The sequence below is a fragment of the Tasmannia lanceolata genome, unplaced genomic scaffold, assembly GCF_043159265.1.
Source record: "Tasmannia lanceolata isolate RefF3 unplaced genomic scaffold, GAP_Taslan_0.1 ptg000019l, whole genome shotgun sequence".
Taxonomy (NCBI): Eukaryota; Viridiplantae; Streptophyta; class Magnoliopsida; order Canellales; family Winteraceae; genus Tasmannia; species Tasmannia lanceolata.
In genome coordinates, this window is record NW_027518696.1 from 22,804,074 (window position 1) to 22,829,585 (window position 25,512).

A 25,512-nucleotide genomic window follows, 5' to 3' on the forward strand; every position below is an offset into this window, starting at 1 on the left:
CCCCATGGCCATTAGCCATCAAACTTGCCGTCCTAGTGATCTTGGCCAACAATTGGCCTATGGTTATCCTACCCAACCCAATGCGCCAACCTGGGCTCAGCCCGAGCCAACCCGACCCAAGATAGACCCAACCCATCTTGACACAAATCTGAGTCACTATACCCACAAGATCTACCTCCAACAGTGCATGGCCCCACCCCATACACCCACATTAAATTCTATATACCGTTAGGCCATCCCCCCATTCCCATATCCCGATTAACCATACCCATAACATCCTACACAACCTCGTCATTTCTGTAACATCCCATTAGACTATACGACCCTCCTCAACTCCCCATAGCATCACATCTATACCTACACGCAGATGGCCATTCCCCATGAGAATCTCACCTCACCCTACATGCCATAGCCACGATTCTTTTGCCTTTCCTCTGTCCAACTCATTCTCTTGGTCCCAAACCCAGCTGACCTTATCCAAAGTCGAACCCAACCCAATCGGGCCTACTTACGTCACGTCTAACCAAGTGCAATCTACCAAGTCAGACCCCTTTAACCAAGTCACGTTCCTGCAAGCTAAACCAAGTCACAACCGCGTTGCACCCTTCCCTCACCCAAACTGAGTTACAACCTTTTTTAATTCAACCAAGCTACACCCTCAATCCTTTCGCCTGTAACCCCCTTCATCCCGAGACATATTTTCTTGATCAAAGGCATCCATATTTTCCATTTTCTTGTACTTTAGAGCAAGATATTCCTCGGCTATCTCCTCCCGATTAAAAGTGATAGAAGGGTTAGCCTCTTCCCATCACCTGCCAACATTGTTAGAACAGTGGATCATCTTTCTTGAGCCAGCCATCGTGACAACATTAGACCATAGGAGATATAGCATCTCCTAATAAACAACAAGGATCTCTGAATTAATTCCTCCACCAAAAGCTTCCGGGTTCATCCTATTCACCTCCCTCATAGCCAGCACTTGCTTTCGTGGCAAATTGCTTGTATGTTGAGGAAATCTTCTGTTTTGATTGCGACGGTTCATAAGGAAGCCTTTCTTGCTGTGACGAGAATACCCATGCCATCGTACTTTGTTTTTGTTCGCTCTTTTTGAGACACATCGTGATGAAGCCACGTTAGTCCCACATGCAACAGTGGCATTGCCATCTGTTTCCCCGCTATTATCCTTATCCTAATTTACCACGCCTTTAGAGATTGACGAGGCCATTTTGTTTTCCCATCGAATGGTTTGGATGCGTTTCCGGTCTCCCATACCCGATAACTCTTATGAATCATCCTGTCGTCAAAAAACACAAGTATCGGGGTTTTCTTTATTTTTTGTAGCTATTGCCAGCTGTTTAGCATGTGAAACCGCCATCTTTGAAGAGGGCACGTGCTCAGCCCTCAAAAGGTCCGCCCAGGCACGCGGTGCATTAAAGGGATGTGGTTCCCCACCCACCTTTTAAGGAGCCAACAGAGACATATACCGTTCGGATGAATCAATGAGAGCTGTGTGTCTTTGCGTTGGTACACCCGCAGGTTGTCTGATCAATTCAAAATTTGAACTCAACGGCCTAGATTTCGTATTGCCATTGCCCCTTTGATCCGAATGTTTTCCATTGATTTTCGAATTTTCTTTTGCACCAATATTTTCCAAAATATCAGAACCGTTCAATCTAGGTTGATCCAATAGATCAGGATATTTCTTTTCTTTGCCCGTTTCAGAGTGCCGCTGACGCCCAGATCGGCCGGAAATCTGCTCTTCCACTCCCACTTCTTCAGATGGATATGAATTCCGGTTACGGAGCACCGGATTTGCCGCTATTTTAATATCCTCTCCAAATTCCCCAGCAACACCTATCGAATAATAGCGATCCTCAACCTTCAATCTTACCACAGATCGGAGAGAAGAGGCAGTGAAGACCTTCTTTGCTTTAGCATATTCAAGGCTTTGAGGATTATCTCCTTCCAATACTACCTGAGTCACCGTTCCGAAAAAGCTTCCAAGTGCTTCAACCGTTGACTCACTCCATCCATGAAGAGGGATTCCGAAGAAACGAATGCAAATCAACTTTTGCTCCAGTTTTATGAGCCGGATGCCAAGGTCTCGATAAAAGATACTCCCCATAAACATTCCCTCCCATACCAAAAACTTTTTCAGCCTGTTCAATCGAATCAAAACCGAATAAGATCTCGTTTTTGCTAATAATAAAAGGTTCGGATAATGCCGGTAACTCCCAGAACCATTTCTCCCATCGCCATATCTCCCCAATCTCCCATTCCATTTTTTTTATCCTTCCAATCAGACACATTTTTAGAAGTTTGGGTCTAGCTTGAACACGATTACCAGTTACGTCAATTGTTACATTAAGACTGTCCTCCATTCGGATATCATCGTCCGGTGGTTCATCATTTTTTGGTTTATTCCGGCCTTCAGAGGTCCCCTTCGTTGGAGGAGCATAGTACAGGTTCTTTACTTCTTCTTTTCCTTTCGAAAATCTCCGGCATTCATTCCTTTTTCTGAAGTTATGATATGAGCAGCCCTTACACATCCAGTCTCCAGGAAGGAAATTTGGTTTACTTATAAAACCACCAGAATGATTTGATTGCTTCTCAGATCACCATCCCGGTTGTCTGTCCATATTTCCATAGAAAATAAGAAGATACTAATAGAAACACTAGGGAACGAGAAGGGTTTGGGCCCTAAAGGAGGATCGAGAAGGGCTTGGGCCCTCACAGTCGTGAGTAGAGACTCCCCACATGATAGATCGCCCTTAACTTGTGAGGTCTAGAAGGTAGAAACCCCTTTGCCAGCAAAAGCTTTCATTTTGCACCTGGACACCGATGCAAATCACAGCAATTGTTGTTGTTGGAAAGAAAGTGGCTGGAGGATTCAAGCAGCGCAGAAGAGGAGAACCCCATGGAGAAAATTATCAAACAAAATTTGGGTCCACAACCTGAGATCATAGCTCAGGCATTAGTGGGTATCACATCTCCACAAACCATGCATGTCCTGAAGAAACAACCAATTACAATATTAATTGATTCAGGCTATACACAAAATTTTGTGGATGGAATCTTTTGTTCAACTAGATGAACAATACCAAGCTATGATAGCGATAGAGAAAAATCTCACAAGGTATCCGTATATTGATTTACATTCACCACAGATGCCTATTGGTTGTGTTACATTCATTTAGAAAATTCTATTGAAACACACTTTCATCACACTAATATTGAAGAAGAAGCAATCGAGATAAAAGATTTTAGACCCATAAGCTTGGTACATCGTTCGCACTGGGCATTAGCAAAGGTTCTTGATAGGGGATTAAAGTCATAGAAGAGGTGATCCCCACATACCAAGGGGCGTTAGTAAAAGGCAAACTCATTCTTAATGGAAATCTAATATCCATTGATTGCCTTTTTTTTAAAATTAACTGATTCATTAAAACCCGAAAACAAAACATAGTAGCTGGCCTACGGACGAGCATGTCCCAACAAAGCAAGCCAAATACAAAAGAAACCCGCCAGAGTGGCCCGATTATTACTTCTCAGCCCACTCTACAACAATCCCGAGCTGAAATTTTCCACCACTGAATCCATACCCGCTCATCTTTCACAAGGGTAAACTCTGTCCATTTGAAGAAAGTAAAGCGTGCTAAAGGTGGGGGCCAATCTTGAGGCGAAAGTCCTGATTTCTGCTATAACACATGTTAATTTCCACGAGTCAGCAGCTTTATTAGAGGCCCAACTGATTACATTTGAGGAGTCACCCTCTACCATTAAGGGAGTATTCATCAGTTGTGCTGTCCATCTCTGCAATCCCCAGAGAAGATCCCTAGCTTCAGCTGCATTAGCATCATAAATTCCAAGTGAACCAGAAAAAGGAGGGTTTGGCTCTCTGAATCCCGAAAAATTCTGCCGATTCCTGTGTGCCCAGGATTACCCTTCGAACTTCCAACAAATTTGAGTTTGACCCACTCAACCAGTGGAGGACGCTACCTCAGCTTAGCTTTCATCTTCTATCCTTTCTCTTTGATAATGTTTTCCAATTTCAAATAATGCCGAGTGTTGAATAGGTAGAACCCTTGTTGACATTCCTCCCCCATAGGATGAGATCCATCTTGATGTCAACAAGTATTCTTCCTATATTTTTCTCCTTTTCCTCAAATGCATGGTTATTCTAATCAACGCAAAAGGAATCAAATTCCAAAGAGTTTGACCTGTCTTATCAAATGGAGCAACGCTCCAATTCAGAAGAATGATTTTGATGGATCTTAAGAATACCCAGGAGATTCCAAAACTCTTGATAATGGTCCTCCATAACCGTGAGACGGAAGAGCAATGAATCATAGGATGATCCAACAATTCCTCCGCCTCTTTGCAAAGGATGCACCAACTAGCGAAATGGAACTCCCTCTTTTTGAGCTGATCACAAGTGTTAATCTTTCTTGCCGCAACCGTCCACGCAAAAACAGACACTCGTGGGGGTGCCGAAGAGTACCAAATCTTTGCATGTCAGGAAGCAGATCGATCCTCTCCAATCAACCTATAGAAGAAAGCACAAACGGAATAAGAGCTTTAGGATTCGGGGTCCAAACTCTATGGTCCTGAGCCCTGACAAGAGGGTGAGACATACCAATTGTTGAGACAACCAAGGAGGGACACAAGGCTTATCTATTTTGTGTTCTTTGAGATGACACCAAAGCCTATTCAGCCAATCCACTCTCATATCACCCTAAGTCAGACACTCTAGCCTATCTATCGGTCGCTAAGCGGAATAAGTTTGGAAATGCTTGGCACAATAGGGACTTGCCTAGGCAAAGATCTACCCAAAACCTTGTCCCCTCACCAAATCCTACTCTAAACCTAACTAAGAACTCATACAATGTTCTAGTACCGCATATAGACTTCCATACATCAAACCTTTACCTAGAGAAGGGTTCCTACTCTCCCAATCCCCCGATCCCTGTCCATATGTATCACCATATTTATGGTGTGCCATAATGCCTCTTTCTCCTCTCCATATCTCCACAACCACTTGCCCAGTAATGATTTGTTCCTTAATTATAGTCTACCAATACCGATGCCTCTCCTCTTAGGCTGACTTCTTCCAATTTATGAGATGCCTAAACTTCCTGTTGGATTTACCTCATTCCCACAATAAGTTCCTTTGCAATCTGCTTGGCCACCTTGGCATCTTTTTTTTTTTATGAAATAATTTTGGCAGGTATTTTATACACAGTGAAATAAAGTACACTGGAAGATTTGCTAAGGTTGCATTGATGAGACTTGTCCTTACCCCAAAGGATATGCATTTCTTTTTCCAAGCCACAATTTTCCTCTCCATTCTTTCCACTACTAGGTCCGAAAGTGATGCGTTCAGTATTCCGTATCCTAGAGGAAGGCCCAAGTATGAGATAGGCAACTTCTCCTTTCTGCACCGTAACGTCGTTGCATGCATCAACACCTTTTCTTCTGCTCTAGTGATAAGTAAACTGAGTGCCTCTGCAACTATTATGAACAAATATGGAGATGCAGATCACCCTTCCTTGAGCCTCCCGAACTGCAGAAGAATCCTACAGGAATGCCATTTAAGAGGATAGAGAATGATGAAGTCTATACGCATTCCTTAATCCACAACAGTTTTACAACGAGCCCCATATTCTCGTAAACACAGTCAGCAAACTCCTCGTCAAAGAAGTGATAGATATCTATCTTACAAAGAAGTGAAAGAACCCTTTCTCGTCATTCCTCGCATAAGTATAGATCACTTCATTTGCAATGAGGATTCCATCTAGAATCTGTCTGCTGCTAACAATCTTCTTGCAAGAACTTTCGCTAGGGTTTTATCTCCCATTACATCTTTCAATCTTCTTGCAAGGACTTTCGCTAGGGTTTCATACAAACAATGCACCAGGCTAATCGGACTAAAGTCCTTTAGTCCACTGCACCCTCTTTCTTTGGAATGAGAATTATGAACGTAGTATTCATTTCCTTTCCAATCTTGCCTTGTAACGACCCGATTTCCGTCAAGTCGCTACGAGCAAAAGAACGCAAAAATCATGCAAATATTTTTTATTTTTTTTATAATCAGCAACCACGATAAAGTCTTATTCCAAATTAAATATGCCTTACCATAACAATTTCAATACTCATACTTCAAAAGAAAAGTAAAGTTTTAAATTACCAAAGTCCAAACTAAATAAAGTCTTGATAGAAATAAAAATGGTAAATGACGCAAGACGTCAAAATGCAAAAACCCCAGAAACGAACTCTCTGATCACACAGTCCCTTATTTCAAGGTTCCTTCATTTCCAAACGCTCCACCATCTAACGCCTCAACCCTTGTGGTAGAGTAAACAACGTCAGAGCAGGGTCCTCCAGAGACCGAGCAGAGTAAGAGAGACAATATAAAAAGTACAGGCAATATAATCCAGATCCTCAGCAATATATAGCAACAATAATAAAAACTGGAAAGGAATTACGCTATTGATTGCAATATACATAACAGGAATGTCAATAATCCAAATTTATACTATGTATGCAACGATTATATAAATTGAGACAGCACATTCCCCAGGTACATCCGGCTTTTCCCCAGTTTATTTTTCTGTCAGTTCTTTTCTGACTTTCCCATTTTTTTTCTTTTTGCCGGTGTCCTTGCCGCACGACTACCCACTACCCCTGTCTACAGGTAGTGGCGTTATGGACTCGGATTTCGGTCTCGCATTTAATGCCGAGCCGTTTCGGGGATACTATCCCTTTGGATGGTTTGCCAACGAAAGGCTGTACACGCTTCTCGCGTTGGCCTTTGGACCTTAGGTCCCAGGATGATACCACCACACCCTTAAGTTCCCCTTCACTCTCCCCCATGTATGATATGCAATTAGGAAATTAAAGTACATTACCTTTGTCTCCCTTCCTGCATTACTTCGCATAAGATTTTAGAACAATTTATTTTTCATTTCAATTCATTTTATTCCAGGCAAGCAAGTAAAATCAAACTAAGCAGGTATTAATAAGACAAAATTTTATAAGTACGGCTATATTGCATAGACAATTATATTGGAAACCATTACAAGCAAGGTCTAGCTGTCACCTGCCTTTTCAAATTCTGAGTGAAGATAGAAACCGAAAAGTCCCAACAAGAGGGAGTGATCAAACTGGAAGTAAGGCCATACACATACCATTATTCTGAGTTCCTCATAAGCTTACCATTTTATCTTAAGATTGCTTTGTGAAGCCTTTCATTCTTTTCCTTACTTCTATAAACTGGTCATTTTAAGAGTGTTTAGTATACGAATAGACCTTTTGTGGATAACATGCCAAAATGCATTTATTTCTCTAGTGAAGGTCTGTTCGTGAGGTGAAATATATCAAAACACAATTGTGACTACCTTGCTTGTGAAGGTTTTCGCATTAAAATAGGACAAGACGATCTTAATTTGTGCAGTTATCAAAACGCTATTGGGCTGAAAATCAGCAACTGTTCATTAATCAAGAAAGACAGACCGAGCCTGTGAATTTTTTTACAAAGTTTTGGAGTGTTAAAAAATTAGCCGTTTGCTACACTATCCTAAGAAAAGACAAGCTATATTTGTGTGGTTATCAACACATTAAATTGATAAATCTGCTGCATAAAAATACACTGCTGCTAAACATGGGAACGCCCACATCAGCAGCCTCCCTGTTCTTTTCTTTTTGGGGAAAATTTATATTACTCCCCCCATAAGTTACTCGAGGCAGCCCCCCTGTAGTAAAAGAGATAAACTCGTTATTTCTTTAAAGTGTTGCCCGGGGAGGAAAAAGGGCTGGATATATCACTTTCCCTAAGTATATTTCGTTATTTATTTTCTCCTTTCTGCCTTGCTTCATTTGTTTACAGCATAAACCCTATATTTATTTTAACGCAGATGTCGGTTTTCTGCAGGTTTTTGGAGCGTGAGATTTGGGCAAGGAAAATTCGTGAAATTGAAATGGGTAAAATGAATAGATCATTTTATTTATTTTCCTCTTTTTGCATCTTGCTTTCTTTGATTACTGAATCCATATATTTCTTTTAACACTGATTGGGTTTTTGCAGGTGTTGAAACATGAAATTGAGCATGAAGAAATCGTGTAAATGAGATGGGTAATGTATAGATTATTGTATTTATTTATTTATTTTTCCTTTTTGCATCTTGCTTTGCTTAGTTGCAGAAACCCTAAATTCGTTTTAACGTTGATGAGGGTTTTTTTTTTGCAGGTTTTGGAATCGTGAGATTTGGGCATGGCAAAATCGAGGAAGTGAAATGGGTTTTGAAGAAATACACAAAAAGAGTTCCAGCATACACGGTTTGGGGATGAAATTCTATGGTTTCCAAAAATTTGATGAAGAAGATGCATGGGATTTCAAGAAATTAAAAATCAACATACCTCTCGTTTGCGGTGAATGGCGAAGGTGGAGAAGCACGATGGGTTTCCCGGCCAAGAACCGTTCGAGCCTCTCTTTTTCTTCCTCTCTCTCACTGTATTCTTCCCCCTTTTCTTCTCTTGAAATTTTCAGATCTTAACAATAAGGTATGTAATTGATTTGAGTGAGACTTTTAAGTTTTTCTAAGCAAGGATGGGAGTTACCACAAAATAAATACGATCCATAAAGAAATCTTTATTTTTGCCCATTCTTCTCTTGAAATTTTGAGATCGTGATTTCCTTCCTCATAATTTCCAACCGTTTTTCCTTTTTAACGTTATTAGCCTTTTTAATTTAGTCATCAAATGCCCCTAATTACTTCCCTTAATTATGAATATTGAATGGCTTTATGCAGTTTTTTTTTTTTTTTTTTTAAATAATTTTAGATTTAACGAGGGTAGTCTTTACATTCTACCCCCCTTAAAAAGAATTTCGTCCTCGAAATTCCTCTCTCAAATCTTTGACAAGGGTAATTACATTCAATGGTTACACAACAAATCTTGATATGGTACTAGCTAGCAATGATTTCAAACATAAACGGTATCATTAAATAACTAAGGGCGTACCTCCAAATAATTCTGGAAAATTTTTCTGGATATCGGATTCTCGCTCCCAAGTAGCCTCCTCGACGCCATGGTGACGCCAAAGTACTCTGACAAGGGGAATCGACTTGTTCCGCAAAACCCTATCCTTGCGCTCCAAAATGCGCACAGGCCCTTCCGAAAAGGACCAATCACCCTGAAGCTCCACCTCGTCCTCCTCTAGCACATGAGAAGAGTCGGGATGATATAGACGGAGCATGGATACATGAAATACGTTATGCATCCGATCAAGGTTTGGAGGTAATTCCAACTCATAAGCTCGAGATCCAACTCGCTTAGAGATGCGATAAGGCCCGATGTAACGAGGGCTCAACTTACCCTTCCTGCCGAACCGCATAACTGCTTTGAAAGGCGAGATTTTAACAAAAACCATATCTCCCTCAGCAAACTCGAGCTCTCTACGCCACTGATCGGCATAGCTCTTCTGCCTACTCTGAGCTGCCTTTAACCTCTCCCTGATCAAGGTTACTTTCTCAGAAGTTTCTTCCACCAATTTTGGCCCAAGCAACTGCCTCTCACCAACTTCAACCCAACACAATGGTGATCTGCAAGCACGACCATAAAGAGCCTCGAAGGGAGCCATTTGAATACTCTGCTGATAGCTGTTATTATAAGCAAATTCGACTAGGGGCAAGTGTCGCTCCCAGTCTCCCCCAAAATCGAGAATACAGGCTCTCAATAGGTCCTCCACAATCTGGTTAACCCTCTCAGTCTGACCATCCGTCTGAGGATGATAGGCAGTACTAAAATTTAGCTTCGATCCCAAAGCCTCTTGCAATCCACGCCAAAACCCAGAAGTGAACCTGGTGTCCCTGTCTGATACAATAGAAGCAGGTACTCCATGCAATCTGATAATTTGAGCCACATACACCTCAGCCAACTTGTTCAAAGTCCAAGTCTTTTTCATGGCAATAAAATGCGCGGACTTGGTGAGACGATCAACAATCACCCAGATGCTATCACAACCGCCCTTGGTTTTGGGCAAACCCATGATGAAGTTCATAGAAATGCTATCCCACTTCCACATGGGTATCTCCAAAGGCTTTAGAGTGCCTCCAGGTTTCTGATGCTCAATCTTTATTTTCTCACAAGTCAAGCATTTCGAAACATAGCTAGCCACTTCTCTTTTCATTCCGTTCCACCAGAAGTTTCTTTTCAAATCATGATACATCTTGGTGCTACCCGGGTGAATGGTATAGCGAGACTTATGGGCCTCATCCAAGATACTCCTTCTGAGATCTTCTTTAGCTGGCACACATATCCTGCCTTTAAAGTACAAGAAACCGTCTGCCCCAATTGAAAAGTCTGGTCTGGAATCTACCTCTTTCTTCAACTTGACCAACTCTGCATCATCTGCTTGAGCTGCCTTTATCGACTCCAAAAAGTCTAACTGCACTCGAAAATTTGCTAAGACTGATTTTTCACCCACTTTGCAAACACCCAATGTCAAATCTCTAAACTGCTCAAGGAGTTTCCACTCTTCCATCATCAAGCATGCAAGCCTAGCACATCCTTGCCTACTGAGAGCATCGGCAACCACATTGGCTTTACCCGGATGGTAGCTCAATGTAAAATCGTAGTCCTTTAAGAACTCAAGCCATCTCCTCTGGCGCATATTTAATTCTTTCTGATCAAACAGGTATTTGAGGCTTTTGTGGTCCGTAAAAACCTCAAACTTCACACCATACAAATAATGACGCCAGATCCTGAGCGCAAAAACCACAGCTGCCAATTCTAAGTCATGGGTGGGGTAATTCACCTCATGCCGCTTCAACTGCCGTGAGCCATATGCAATCACCTTCCCATCCTGCATAAGTACACAACCTAACCCCTTTATGGAAGCATCGCTATAAATAACAAAATCCACTCCTTCAGAAGGGAGGACAAGAACAGGCGACGAAGTCAATCTCTTCTTCAATTCTTGGAAACTGAGCTCACACTCTTTCGCCCAAATAAACTTGACATTCTTTCTAGTCAACTTGGTCAGAGGACCAGCCAATGCAGAAAACCCCTCAACAAATTTTCGATAATAACCAGCTAGCCCCAAGAAACTTCTGACCTCCGTTGCGTTAGAAGGCTGTTTCCAATGCAACACCGCCTCTACTTTAACTGGGTCAACTGAGATGCCCTCCTTAGAGACCACGTGACCTAAGAATGTCACGCTCTCTAACCAAAACTCGCACTTGGAAAACTTGGCAACCAAATGATTCTGCCTCAAAGTTTCAAGTGCTCTCCTCAGATGCTCTGCATGATCTTCTTTGGACTTAGAATAAATGAGTATATCATCAATAAATACTACAATGAACTGATCTAAGAAGGGTTTGAAGATCCTGTTCATTACATCCATAAAGATGGCTGGAGCATTAGTCAATCCAAATGGCATTACCACGAATTCAAAATGACCGTATCGGGTCCTGAAAGATGTCTTGGATATGTCCTCATCTCTGACACGAAGCTGATGATACCCTGATCTGAGGTCAATCTTAGAAAAGTGACAAGCTCCATGCAACTGGTCAAAAAGATCGTCGATCCTAGGCAGAGGATAACGATTTTTGACAGTAACCTTATTCAGCTGCCGATAATCGATGCACAAACGGAGGCTGCCATCCTTCTTTTTAACAAATAAAACAGGAGCACCCCACGGCGAAGAACTTGGCCTGATAAATCCTTTCTCAAGCAACTCAGACAACTGCTCCTTCAATTCTTTCAACTCGGCAGGGGCCATCCGATAAGGTGCTTTGGAAATGGGTAAGGTCCCTGGCTCGAGAGCAATGGTAAAGTCGATCTCCCTATGGGGTGGCAACTCCGTGAGATCCTCTGGAAAAACATCAAGGAACTCACTCACCACGGAAATATCAGCTGCTGATAACCCTACACCATCATCTTCTTTCTTCACATACGCCAAGAAACCTTCACAGCCTCTACTTAACAATTTCTGGGCCCTTAATGCAGCAATAATTTTGATCTTGCCAGGGCGCTTCACACCCTCAAACATGAACTCTTCCTCTCCGGGTATTCTGAACACCACCACCTTATGGAAACAATCCACACTAGCGTGATAAGATGCCAACCAGTCCATGCCTAGGATGACCTTGAAGTCATTCATATTCAGCAATACAAGGTCTCCCAAAAGTTCACGGTCCCCAATTTTAATTTTACAACCCTTGCATACCAAGTCAGTAACTACCACATCGCCTACTGGTGTGACCACTCTCAACGGATGTAGTAAGGGTACAGGGGATAAAGCTAATTCTCGAACAAAATCAGGCGATATAAATGATAATGTAGAGCCAGAATCAAATAAGACATGAACAGATATACCATTAACGAGAAGCTGACCTTCGATAACTGCATCGGATGCTTCAGCGTCGCGCTGACTCAAGGCAAAGACCCGATTGCTAGGAGCTTGGGGTGCATTTCTTCCTTGGACCGGTATGAGATTTGGGTTTCCCCTCCACTGAATTTGCTGCTGCGGCTGGGGTGGAGGTCTAGGAAGAGCCCGCTGCTGATATGGCTGCCTGACATACTACTGATGCTTCTTCTTAGGGCAATCCCTCTGCTTGTGGTTCGGATCCCCACAATTGAAACAAACGTTCATAGATTTCCAGCACTGGCCTGAATGGAATTTTCCGCAAAGAGAGCACGAGGTCTTGGATTGCGACCCACCATCTGTCCTCTGCTTTTTGAGTGAAGGTCCCTGATTCCTGCTAATAAATGATTGAGATCTAGCTGCTTGCACTGATTTCTCGCAGTCTTCCGCCACTTCGGCCTTCTCACAGGCCTCTGCCAAGGTCCTAGTACCAAGGTTAACGATACTCGCCTTAATGGAAGGACGAAGACCGCTAACAAATTTTCGAACCCGATCTGCCTCCGTCGCTGCGTATAGGGGTGGACATGGTTCGGTTCGGTTCGGTTTTGGGGTATACCCAGAACCGAACCATATATAATCGGTTCCCTGAAATTGGAACCGAACCAGAACCATATAAGTTTGGAACCGAACCGAACCAGAACCATATATAATCGGTTCGGTTCGGTTCGGTTCTGGGTTTACCCGATCTTCATCAAATCAACGGAATTTCTTCACAATAGTTGTTTGAATGTTTGGTTTTCTTTTCTTGAGATAGAATAATTTTTTGTTTCCAGCTTGTCATCATCATTATGGGAAAAGCAGAGCACAAAAGTCTCTAATGAAATGATGAATATGACTTTGTGGGGGCGTTATACAAACTACTCTCATAATATTTTACTATTTTTAAAAGCCTTTCACTTTCTTCTTACACTTACAAAAACTTTCAAGTTAATATTAAAAACAAAAAGGATTCCCACATCTTCTTTCCTGCCATTAAAATATTAAGGCTTGTTTGGTGAGATTAAAAATATTTGGGCAAGTGCTGAGATTAAAAAACTTGTTTTCCAGTCTGACTAAGGGTTTTAAGGTGGGTCGGTTCTTGGTTCGGTTCTCGGTTCCGGGATCCAAACCCAGAACCGAACCGAATTTCCATCGGTTCCAGGTTATTAGAACCGGAACCGAACCATATAACTATGGAACCGAACCGAACCGAACCATATGTGCCGGTTCGGTTCGGTTCCTCGGTTCGAACCGGAACCATGTCCACCCCTAGCTGCGTATCCAGGTGCAAAACGCGAAAGCTCTCTGAACTTGGCTCCATACTGAGCCACAGTCAACGCCCCCTGCTTTAGTTCTGCGAATTGCCCCGCCAACTGATCTTTTATGCGCTCCGAAAAGAACTGCTCATTGAAGCGAGACTTGAACTGACCCCAAGTTCCAGACAAAACTGCGGGATAGTTCTGAATCATAGTCCGCCACCAGACACCCGCCTCTCCCTTCAGTAGGAAGGAAGCAAAACGAATCTTCTGAATGTTAGAGCACTCCATCACGGCAAAGATCCCCTCTACCTCTGTAAGCCAATGGTCTGCCACTAAGGGGTCACCTGAACCAGTAAACTCAGATGGATGGTAGTCCCGGAACTGACGGTGAACCTGAGAGGCATCCTCACGAGGCCTCGACTCCTGACGAGCCCCGAGATTGGCTGCGATGGCCTGAAGGGCGGTCTGATTAGCTATCTGATTTTGTCTAAGAATCTCTGCCAGCATTTGCAGACCATCCTGATTTTGGGGTTGAGCTAGGTCAGGTCCACCCTGGCCATGCGCACCGGGCTGAGCTGGTTCATGTCCATCATTATTAGGGACATTAGCCTGGTTAGCAGCTCCCCTCCTCTGATACATCTGTAAAATGAACAATACCAAGTCATATGTAAATATATCAATGACATAATCTTTTCATTGCTAAGAAGTACCATACTAATAGAAGACTTTGTTGCCATTGATTGAGTAGTATTAAAATTTAGTACTGTGTCTTCCCTTTAAGGGTATAGAAATCAGAGTGCATATATTTTGATCGACAAGTCTTAATTGTCTACCCCAATCCTATAATCTACCCACTCTCACGTACTCCAGGTATTTCACAAAAACCTAGAGCTTTGATACCACAACTGTAACGACCCGATTTCCGTCAAGTCGCTACGAGCAAAAGAACGCAAAAATCATAGAAATATTTTTATTTTTTTTTATAATCAGCAACCACGATAAAGTCTTATTCCAAATTAAATATGTCTTACCATAACAATTTCAATACTCATACTTCAAAAGAAAAGTAAAGTTTTAAATTACCAAAGTCCAAACTAAATAAAGTCTTGATAGAAATAAAAATGGTAAATGACGCAAGACGTCAAAATGCAAAAACCCCAGAAACGAACTCACTGATCACACAGTCCCTTATCCCAAGGTTCCTTCATTTGCAAACGCTCCACCATCTAACGCCTCAACCCCTGTGGTGGAGTAAACAACGTCAGAGCAGGGTCCTCCAGAGACCGAGCAGAGTAAGAGAGACAATATAAAAAGTACAGGCAATATAATCCAGATCCTCAGCATAGCAACAATAATAAAAACTGGAAAGGAATTACACTATTGATTGCAATATAAATAACAGGAATGACAATAATCCAAATTTATACTATGTATGCAACGATTATATAAATTGAGACAGCACATTCCCCAGGTACATCCGGCTTTTCCCCAGTTTATTTTTCTGTCAGTTCTTTTCTGACTTTCCCATTTTTTTTCTTTTTGCCGGTGTCCTTGCCGCACGACTACCCACTACCCCTGTCTACAGGTAGTGGCGTTATGGACTCGAATTTCGGTCTCGCATTTAATGCCGAGCCGTTTCGGGAATACTATCCCTTTGGATGGTTTGCCAACGAAAGGCTGTACACGCTTCTCGCGTTGGCCTTTGGACCTTAGGTCCCAGGATGATACCACCACACCCTTAAGTTCCCCTTCACTCTCCCCCATGTATGATATGCAATTAGGAAATTAAAGTACATTACCTTTGTCTCCCTTCCTGCATTACTTCACATAAGATTTTAGAACAATTTATTTTTCATTTCAATTCATTTTATTCCAGGCAAGCAAGTAAAATCAAACTAAGCAGGTATTAATAAGACAAAATTTTATAAGTACGGCTATATTGCATAGACAATTATATTGGAAACCATTACAAGCAAGGTCTAGCTGTCACCTGCCTTTTCAAATTCTGAGTGAAGATAGAAACCGAAAAGTCCCAACAAGAGGGAGTGATCAAACTGGCAGTAAGGCCATACACATACCATTATTCTGAGTTCCTCATAAGCTTACCATTTTATCTTAAGATTGCTTTGTGAAGCCTTTCATTCTTTTCCTTACTTCTATAAACTGGTCATTTTCAGAGTGTTTAGTATACGAATAGACCTTTTGTGGATAACATGCCTAAATGCATTTATTTCTCTAGTGAAGGTCTGTTCGTGAGGTGAAATATATCAAAACACAATTGTGACTACCTTGCTTGTGAAGGTTTTCGCATTAAAATAGGACAAGACGATCTTAATTTGTGCAGTTATCAAAACGCTATTGGGCTGAAAATCAGCAACTGTTCATTAATCAAGAAAGACAGACCGAGCCTGTGAATTTTTTTACAAAGTTTTGGAGTGTTAAAAAATTAGCCGTTTGCTACACTATCCTAAGAAAAGACAAGCTATATTTGTGTGGTTATCAACACATTAAATTGATAAATCTGCTGCATAAAAATACACTGCTGCTAAACATGGGAACGCCCACATCAGCAGCCTCCCTGTTCTTTTCTTTTTGGGAAAAATTTATATTACTTCCCCCATAAGTTACTCGAGGCAGCCCCCCTGTAGTAAAAGAGATAAACTCGTTATTTCTTTAAAGGGTTGCCCGGGGAGGAAAAAGGGCTGGATATATCACTTTCCCTAAGTATATTTCGTTATTTATTTTCTCCTTTCTGCCTTGCTTCATTTGTATACAGCATAAACCCTATATTTATTTTAACGCAAATGTCGGTTTTCTGTAGGTTTTTGGAGCGTGAGATTTAGGCAAGGAAAATTCGTGAAATTGAAATGGGTAATGAATAGATCATTTTATTTATTTTCCTCTTTTTGCATCTTGCTTTCTTTGATTACTGAATCCATATATTTCTTTTAACACTGATTGGGTTTTTGCAGGTGTTGAAACATGAAATTGAGCATGAAGAAATCGTGTAAATGAGATGGGTAATGTATAGATTATTGTATTTATTTATTTATTTTTCCTTTTTGCATCTTGCTTTGCTTAGTTGTAGAAACCCTAAATTCGTTTTAACGTTGATGAGGGTTTTTTTTTGCAGGTTTTGGAATCGTGAGATTTGGGCATGGCAAAATCGAGGAAGTGAAATGGGTTTTGAAGAAATACACAAAAAGAGTTCCAGCATACACGGTTTGGGGATGAAATTCTATGGTTTCCAAAAATTTGATGAAGAAGATGCATGGGATTTCAAGAAATTAAAAATCAACATACCTCTCGTTTGCGGTGAATGGCGAAGGTGGAGAAGCACGATGGGTTTCCCGGCCAAGAACCGTTCGAGCCTCTCTTTTTCTTCCTCTCTCTCACTGTATTCTTCCCCCTTTTCTTCTCTTGAAATTTTCAGATCTTAACAATAAGGTATGTAATTGATTTGAGTGAGACTTTTAAGTTTTTCTAAGCAAGGATGGGAGTTACCACAAAATAAATACGATCCATAAAGAAATCTTTATTTTTGCCCATTCTTCTCTTAAAATGTTGAGATCGTGATTTCCTTCCTCATAATTTCCAACCGTTTTTCCTTTTTAACGTTATTAGCCTTTTTAATTTAGTCATCAAATGCCCCTAATTACTTCCCTTAATTATGAATATTGAATGGCTTTATGCAGTTTTTGTTTTTTTTTTTTTAAATAATTTTAGATTTAACGAGGGTAGTCTTTACATGCCTCTACTATGGAACTCCACCATAAACTCCATTACATATTTCTTGATCACCTCCCAGAACCACAAGAAAAAAGACATGGGGAAGCTGTCGAGGTCAGGTGCTTCGCCTTTCTTCATAGTAAAAATGGTTTCTCTAACCTCTTCACTAAACTCCCTCTCCGGTCATCGTTGCTTTCCTGTGACAACTGCTTATACGGTAACCTTCCCACCTTTAGCCTCCAATACTAATCCTTCGGGTACAACCTTGAAAAGTATTGAACTATCAAGGTTCTTTTTCTTTTTTTTCCTTTTTTTTTGAAAATTAAAATATGTTGAAAATGAATAATTTATGAACTATAAAGGTTCTTTATGCGACCTTTATCTCCTATCAGCTCATCCCCATCAGCCAGACAATTGATAGCATTAATCCTTCTCCTAACACTGGTCATTCTACGAAAAAATTTCATACTGTTGTCTCCCCCCTCCCCAGCCAAAGTACCCTGGATTTTTATCACTAGATTATTTCCTCCCTTCTAACGATTTCTTAGTACGCCGCATTCAAAGATATTTCATTCCTTTCTTGTTCCAACCATGGAGTTTCTCCTCCTTCCTGTCTAATGCTTCAATTTTCAGTAGTGACTCCTCTTTTTTAAATTTACTTTGTTCATCTCCCTTTTCCCTGTCATTGATCTTTTATTTGAAAGACTTTAATTTTCTGAAAAAAAAAAAAACGAAACCTTTCCATCCCGCCATTCTTATTTCCTTGCTACCATTCTTTAGTCTTCTCATTGAAGTTGGATATTGCACACAGGGCCACACCACACCCAATTTAAACAGTCTTGGATCGCCTCCATAGTGCCTCATTTCTAAGAGAATTGGGTAATGGCTGCAGGTCAGGCACAGGAACGTTCTCTGGAGTATCATGGAGAAGGTATCCTCCAATCTTTGGAGATTAAGACCTGATCGATCTGCATACTAAAAGGATGGGTTGGTTGTTTGTCCTTGTGAACATGGCACCTTCTAATGGAAGATAAACTAGCTCACACAATTGAATAACCTTTGATAGATTCCTTATACTCACAGTGCACTCCCCGTTGTTGGCCCGCTCTTTTCATTGGGAGATTGATAGTGTTAAAGCCTTTGCCAATTATCCAAGTTCCTGTCTTTTGATTGTAGACCTCCATGATTTTCGCCCAGAATTGGTTTCGCAACCTTGCTCTGGAAGGCCCATATACCTCCGATAGCAGTCATTTCGGGTGGTTGTGCAGATTAGTGCCCGCGATAGATAGAGAATACTCCTTTGCCCGAATCGGTTCTATAGTGAATTTGTATTCCCTCCACACTTATTATTCCACCTGCGGTCTGTTTTGCATCCAGGGATGCCTACTGCGGATTCCAGTGCTGATGCAGGTGCATCCCTCAGGATTGCGGAGATCAACGACCCACGTTGACCTTCAAGAGTTTTAATTTCAATTGAACATTTTGAGAGAAATTTTAGTAGTTTGAGTTAATCTAGGAGAGAAGTTTTAGGAATTTGTAGAGATACTTTAGGATTGAGTTTTATTGTGGACGAAATTCCCATCTTGGTTGGACGTCCATGTGTTGGAGGATTTTTAGGATGTTTAAGATAGGAAAAGTAGGATTTGCTTGCCTTTTCCTGTTTTTAGTTTGAGTAGAATTAGGAAGTCTAATTTGATTAGGATTTTGTCTTTTCAAAAGTCTATAAATATATAGCCATGTAAACGTTTTTTTTTATCTTTTGGAATAAAATTTAAGTTGCCTTCGGAAGTTTGTTGACGCAAGTCCCATAATACCACAGCCATCTGCTGCTGTTGTTTCGTTGCCGCCACCAGAAAATTCACTCACAAACGAGCCACCTGCTGCTCGATTGATTCTTTACCCTCAAAGACCATCCTATTTACACCTACTAATAGCACCCTGCTATAGCCTATTCCCATCCCTAATTTCAGCCCCAAAACCTCCTCATCTTCATCTTTTCACCATGCCATAATCCTCTTACCATCCGATCAAACTAACCCATATTTTGTTGCTTCCCAGCCTAACATCACACCTTCACAGGCTCATCCAACTCTTCCCCAACTAATAGAAACATGCACCCCCATATACCCAAGCCTAAACAGCAGCCCATAAACCTACGAAATTTTCATCCGATTACCATCTACCTAATACCTCCAAGAACAACCCTCTTGAAACCACTATCTATTCTTCCTTGAAGACAATCTTAATATCTTTCTTTCTTTACCTAATGACCAAGAATTCCACTTCCTTTTCCTTAGTCTTTCCTTCTGTCTTCCTTTTACCTCTATTCGGCTAATACTGCCCTATCCGAGCCTAAACTTCCTGATGCATGACAATACCTAATTTAGGGAAAATCCTACACTCCTAGTGGGATTAAGACTTTAGGACAATTTAGGGCTTACGCGAAAAACTAAAAGAACACTTAACAACTTACCTAGGGCCGAATTAACGCCTAATTAATCTATGGGCAGTAGCAATAATGAGACTTAAATAGCATAAATAATTGTAAAGATTGTAATTAAGCATGAACTAAACCTTATACAACTCAATCAAAGCGATAAGGATTCGTTAGATGAATTGATAATAGAAAGATTAGTCTGAAACTAGGCCTACACATGCAACCAATTAAAAGAACTAAAAGCTAATGTAATTACCAATGAAATAGATGGCACACAATCATGAAAATAATAATATCCAATGAAGAAAAACAAAACAAAAATGTCCAGCAGTAGTAAAAGGCTCAAAACGGTTCAGTTTTGGGTTGTAGGGGTATTTTGATAATTTGGCAGATCTGGGATTTTGGTTTAATATTGCAGTCCAAATCTTAGGTTAAGGTTTAGAAGGTAAAAGAAAGATAATTCTAGGGTTTAGGTTCTTGGTTTAATATTGCTGTTCAAATCTTAGGTTAAGGTTTAGAAGGTAAAAGAAAGGTAATTCTAGGGTTTAGGTTCTGATTTGATGGTTGGTTTAGGCCATGGATCTTTTAAAAGGGTTTCCGAGCTTGAAAATGGGTGAAAATTGCAATAAGGCTAAAAAGGGGTTTAAAGTTAGGGTTCTTCGGTGTTTAGGCTGAGGTTTAATGACTTTAATTATAAAAACAATCCCTCAAAATCTCATAACAAGATCTTGGAGAACAAGGGAGATTTATGGATTTTGGGTTTTCTAGTTTTAGGATTTAAGAACAAAGAAAATAGAAAATCTGATTTACTAACCTTGTTTGTGTTTATTTGATTGAAAAAATAGAAGATAATAGAAGAGAGGAGATGAGAGAAGAATGGCTCCAAGCCACAGAGAGGAGATGAGAAGAAGAAATCCAAGCCACAATAGCTCTCACAAAAAATTCTCAATTCTATTCAATATTCCAAAGTCTTTTACATTGCTTTCATAAGATGTATTTATAAGAAAAGAAACCCTAGAAGATAATCTAAAGTTAAAAACTAATCTTAATCATTCATCTAATCTAAAGCAAAGCTAAAAAAAGATAAAAACTTACCTAAAATAGTAATCCCGTAATAGACCTATACCACTTCCTAAAAACACTCATAACTTACTCAAAACACCTCCAAATCATGTGATCTTGGGCCCGTTAGATAGGTAATTGAAAAACCTTTCTAATAATACAAAAAACACGCCAAACGGATGAGATTTGATGCCTAAAATGTAGGCTACAAATAAAATGACGAAAATAGAAAGTAAATAATAATAAAAAAGACGTCAATGTCTGTGGCCCATGCTAGAGTCCCCGCCATCAGTCTCGTCCACGTCTACGCTTGTAAACCTTGAATTCACGCCCATTGTTGATGTCCCCATCACTTCCGCTATACGCCCCTGCGTTATTTGGTATCAGAGCAATCCGTCGCGTCGGCCTTGCGTTAAGTGCCCCTAGAGATTATCAATTAAAGATTCCAAAACAAACTTAGCCATTGATTACAATAGTATGTTGACCCCGCTCCTCATTACCAATCCTTTTACAGATTTCTATTTTTATGCAACTCCCAGTCCCCTTATGTTCCAGAAGACAATCTTCATGGGATGCAAAGAAGAAAGAAAGGTTATCCACAGCATATATTGGGCTCCCATTTGGTGTAGGGATACCAACACTCTCTCTTTGGCACCAGGTAATTAGGTGAATGGAGAGAAAGTTGGCCTTATGAAAAAAAATAATAATAAACTATAATTCGGAGGAAAAATCACACCAATCAAAGCAGCATTGTCCAATCTACCAATATATATCTTATCTCTATTCAAGATACCATCAATGGTAGAAAATATATTTGAGAAGCTCCAACATGACTTTATATGGTAAGGAAAAGAAACATATAAAAAAACTCAAACATCTCATGAAGTGAGGAGAATGTGCAAATCAAAGAAACAAGGTGGAATTAGAAATGGTAATCTCAATCTAAAGAACAAAGCACTCTTGGCGAGATGGCTGTTGAGGTATGGAGAAGAAAAAGAGGCCTTATGGCACAAAATAATTGGGAAAATATGGGAAAGGATTAGGAGATTGGGAGTGTAGGAACCGACCGATAGGAAAAGATTTAGGTGCATGGCAGTCATTTTGTATTTCTCGTTCTTTCTATGAGTCTAGAATTAGTTATAGGGTTGGAAGAGAAGACAAAATTTGTTTTGGTAGGATATATGGTTAGAAGAGTAAACTTTATGCCATGTGTTATCAAATTACCAATTAGCAAAGCATAGAGCATGAGAGTTTGCTATAATTATGAGAGAAGGGCAGATGGGTCTATTCTATGGACTATATGCCGTAGGAGATATTTAAAGACAGTTTTCACAATAATATGAGTTGATACCAGGAGATTCTCAGACCTGCTACAAAGACGAGAACATAACCACCATCTCCTTGGGCGCTTGCAAGGAATGGAAGCATGGTCAAATTTATCTTAAGAATGCCATTCTAAGCGAGCTGACCGTGAGGCTTGTAGCCCATTCTCTTGTTATATGCAGGTGAAATGATCATCTTGAGATATAACTCTTATGACATGCTACAGATGAAAAAGTATACTATGAAGTTTTTATGAAATTGCAAATTATTTGTTTTGTAAATTGCATCAAAGCAATGTGTGTGAGTACCTTGTAGAAGAAAAAGGAGCTTCAAATGAAAAGCTTGCAGCACTTGCTCAGCTTCACAAGACTACAGACGCGTAGCCATTACTTGGGTAGTCTTGAAAACTTCATCGTTTTCTGAAGGATGGAAGAGCCTTGGTGAAACATTGGATGCTTAGGCGAATGAGAAAATCTCTGCACTTTAAGTAATATCCATTCAAATCATTGTCCATGAATGATTCATTAGAATGGGTTGCTAGTTTGAATCTTGGTAAGCATTACTCCGGCTGTTAATCTCAACCCAACTGCATCCGGGGAGCTTACTAACACCCCTCTCCTTCATTGCTTCCCGCACCCTTGCCGCATCATCCCATTGCTCACAAGAAGCATAAATACTAGCGAGAAGCATGTAATTCCCAGTGTTTTCAGGCTCCAACACAAAAAGCTGCTCAGCAATCCTTTCTGCAATCTCAACATTACCGAATGTTCTACAAGCAGCAAGCAATGCACCTAATGCACCAGCATGTGGGCCCATTGGCATGCTCTTAACCAGCTCATGGGCTTCTGCGAGTCTCCCAGCACGTCCAAGCATATCAGCTATGCAAGCATAGTGATCAGCATCGGGGTTGATCCCATGCTCCTTAACCATGCTCTCCCAAAATTTCAAGCCATTGTCAACAAGCCCTGTATAGCTACAGGCATTCAAGACTCCAATGAATGTGATGTGGTCCGGTTCGATCTCTTCCACTCTCATTTTGTGGAACACATCAAGCGCTTTGGTTCCGTATCCATGAGAAGCAAGACCCGTGATAAGCGCACTGTAGGAGAAGACATCAGGCTGAGGGATCTCGTCGAACAAGCGGCATGCCTCTTCCATGTTTCCACACTTAGCATACATATCCACAAGCGCTGTAAGAACACGTGGGTTCCTTTCAATGCGTTGTTGTTCGACGTAAGAGCCAATACGATTCGCAAGGTCAGTACCTCCTAATTGTGCTGTTGCAGAGATCACGCTTGTCATCGTGACAGCATCGGGCTTAATCCTTACCATTTCCATTCTATGAAAGAGCTTAAGAGCTTCCCTTGGCCGCCCATTTTGTGCATACCCAGTAATCATCGCTGTCCATGAAACCAAATTCCGCTCAGGCATTTCATCAAATAGTTTTCTAGCCATATCTACAAGCCCATTCTTAGTATAACCCACGATCATTGTTGTCCAAGAAACAACATTTCTCTCAGGCATTTTATCAAACACCCTTCGTGCGGAATCACACTCCCCGGCATTGACATACCCAACAATCATTGCATTCCACGAAATCACATTCCTCACACTCATCTGTCCAAACAAACTTTGTGCAGCATCCATGCCCACACCGACCCTCGCATGGGCACCCAACAGTGCATTATAAGAAACAGTGTCTCTCTCAGGCATTTCATCAAACACCATATGAGCACGGCCCAACTCATCACATTTCCCATACATGTCAATCAATGCGTTGGAAACTTGAATAAAGGCACCAAACCCAGTTTTTAAAACCCGACCATGAACCTCAACTCCATGGTTGAGGGACACTAGAGCCGAACACGAGTTAAGAAGAAAAGGGTAAGTGAAGTTATCTGGTGTGATGTGTTTGTGGGTCATTTGGAGGTAGAGATTGAGGGATTGTGGGCAGAGGGATGGGGTCTTTGAGAAGGCTCTGATGGCATGGTTGAAGAGGGAAAGGTTGGGATGAGAGATGGAGGAGTAGATGAGATGAGAGTAGCGAGTGAGGGAAAGAGAGGCGTAGAGGCAGATGAGGGTGGAGGCTAAGGAGTTGTTTTGGTGGAGAAGGGCGCGAACTATGTGGGCGTGGATTTGTTTGAGGTGTGGGAGAGAGTTGGAGCATGTTTTTAAGAGAGAAGCAGAGTTGTCTACTTTGTTGTTCTTGTTTATTCGGTGCCTTGTTTTGGTGGGGGAAGGTTCTTGCATTCCAACATCTACAAAAGAGGTGTTCAGACATTCTTAGGCAGTTCTCTTCTTGAAAGACATTTTTAGAGGGTAAATGATATCAGCACAACAAAGTTTTGTTAATTGCACTGACACATATTATCTTTTATTATTGAGAAAAGTACCGAATGCCAATAATGATTTCAACATAGTATGAACCGCGGATACGTTTCATCTTATTTACAAAACGCACAATTCTTCAAAAAGTGGCCCGCAAAATACCCTAATGCTATTCCTGATAAAATCCATACGTGTCATGAATCTCTTGGTAGCCATCTTTTTCTATTTTATTATTGTCTTTCGAGAGAAAGTGGGGGCTGCATTTAATGCATTTCACGTCCTCCATTAATGCAGGAGACGCTGGCGTGTTGTATAAGGCCACCTTGGTTGTCACCCTTTTGGTTCGTTTTAATCTAGTCCGTCGGCAATAAGCAAAGACGGGTCGATCCTTGACACGTGGACAGATTTTGATGGAACAGTCGTGTCTTTCTTCACTGCTGGCTTTGGTTTGGTTTGAACATGTGTTTCAACCCAGAAAACTTCGAGTTCATTTAAACCTTGGCTGTCACCCATAAGCAGAGACCGTTGGATCATTGACAAGTAAACATCTTTTGGCGTACTCGAGAGATTTTGGTGGCGTACTCAATATGTTCGAACATGTGTTTGAACTCAGAAATTCCGACAGCGTACTTAATATTCCGGCCGCGTACTCGAGACTCTGGTGGTGTACTCGAGATTCCGCCGATGTACTCGGTATGTTTGAACATTTGTTTGAACCCAAAAATACTGGCAGCGTACTTGATATTCCAGGGGCGTACTTGAGATTCTGGTGGCGTACTTGATATGTTTGAACATGTGTTTGAACCCAGAAATTCTGACGACGTATTTGATATTCCGGTAGCATAATTGAGATTCCGTCGGTGTACCCGATAGCTTGACCCGAAGGAGTTAATACACAAACAGAATACCGGCAATGTTCCAATCTTTAAAATTCGTGCGCGCTTTGCATAAGGGAAACAACGTTTATACGT

General features: G+C 41.0%; 1 long non-coding RNA gene and 1 pseudogene across 6 annotated transcripts; one reads left to right on the forward strand and one right to left on the reverse strand.

Annotated features, from left to right (window-relative positions):
* Positions 1–326: 326 nt before the first annotated feature.
* LOC143852508 (pentatricopeptide repeat-containing protein At2g22410, mitochondrial pseudogene) lies at positions 327–24,540 on the reverse strand (annotated as a pseudogene). Of its 5 annotated transcripts, none has more exons than XR_013236775.1 (2): positions 22,522–24,540; positions 327–3,010 (listed from the first exon to the last, which is right to left on the reverse strand). The product of XR_013236775.1 is annotated as a pentatricopeptide repeat-containing protein At2g22410, mitochondrial pseudogene, transcript variant X4 (transcript). The 5 variants fall into 5 exon arrangements; XR_013236773.1 differs by having other exon boundaries at positions 331–2,954; XR_013236772.1 differs by lacking the exon at positions 327–3,010 and adding an exon at positions 14,618–14,903.
* LOC143853275 (uncharacterized) lies at positions 16,510–17,204 on the forward strand. The gene is made up of 3 exons (XR_013237066.1): positions 16,510–16,533; positions 16,635–16,682; positions 16,796–17,204. It is a non-coding gene; the product is annotated as an uncharacterized LOC143853275 (long non-coding RNA).
* Positions 24,541–25,512: the final 972 nt, after the last annotated feature.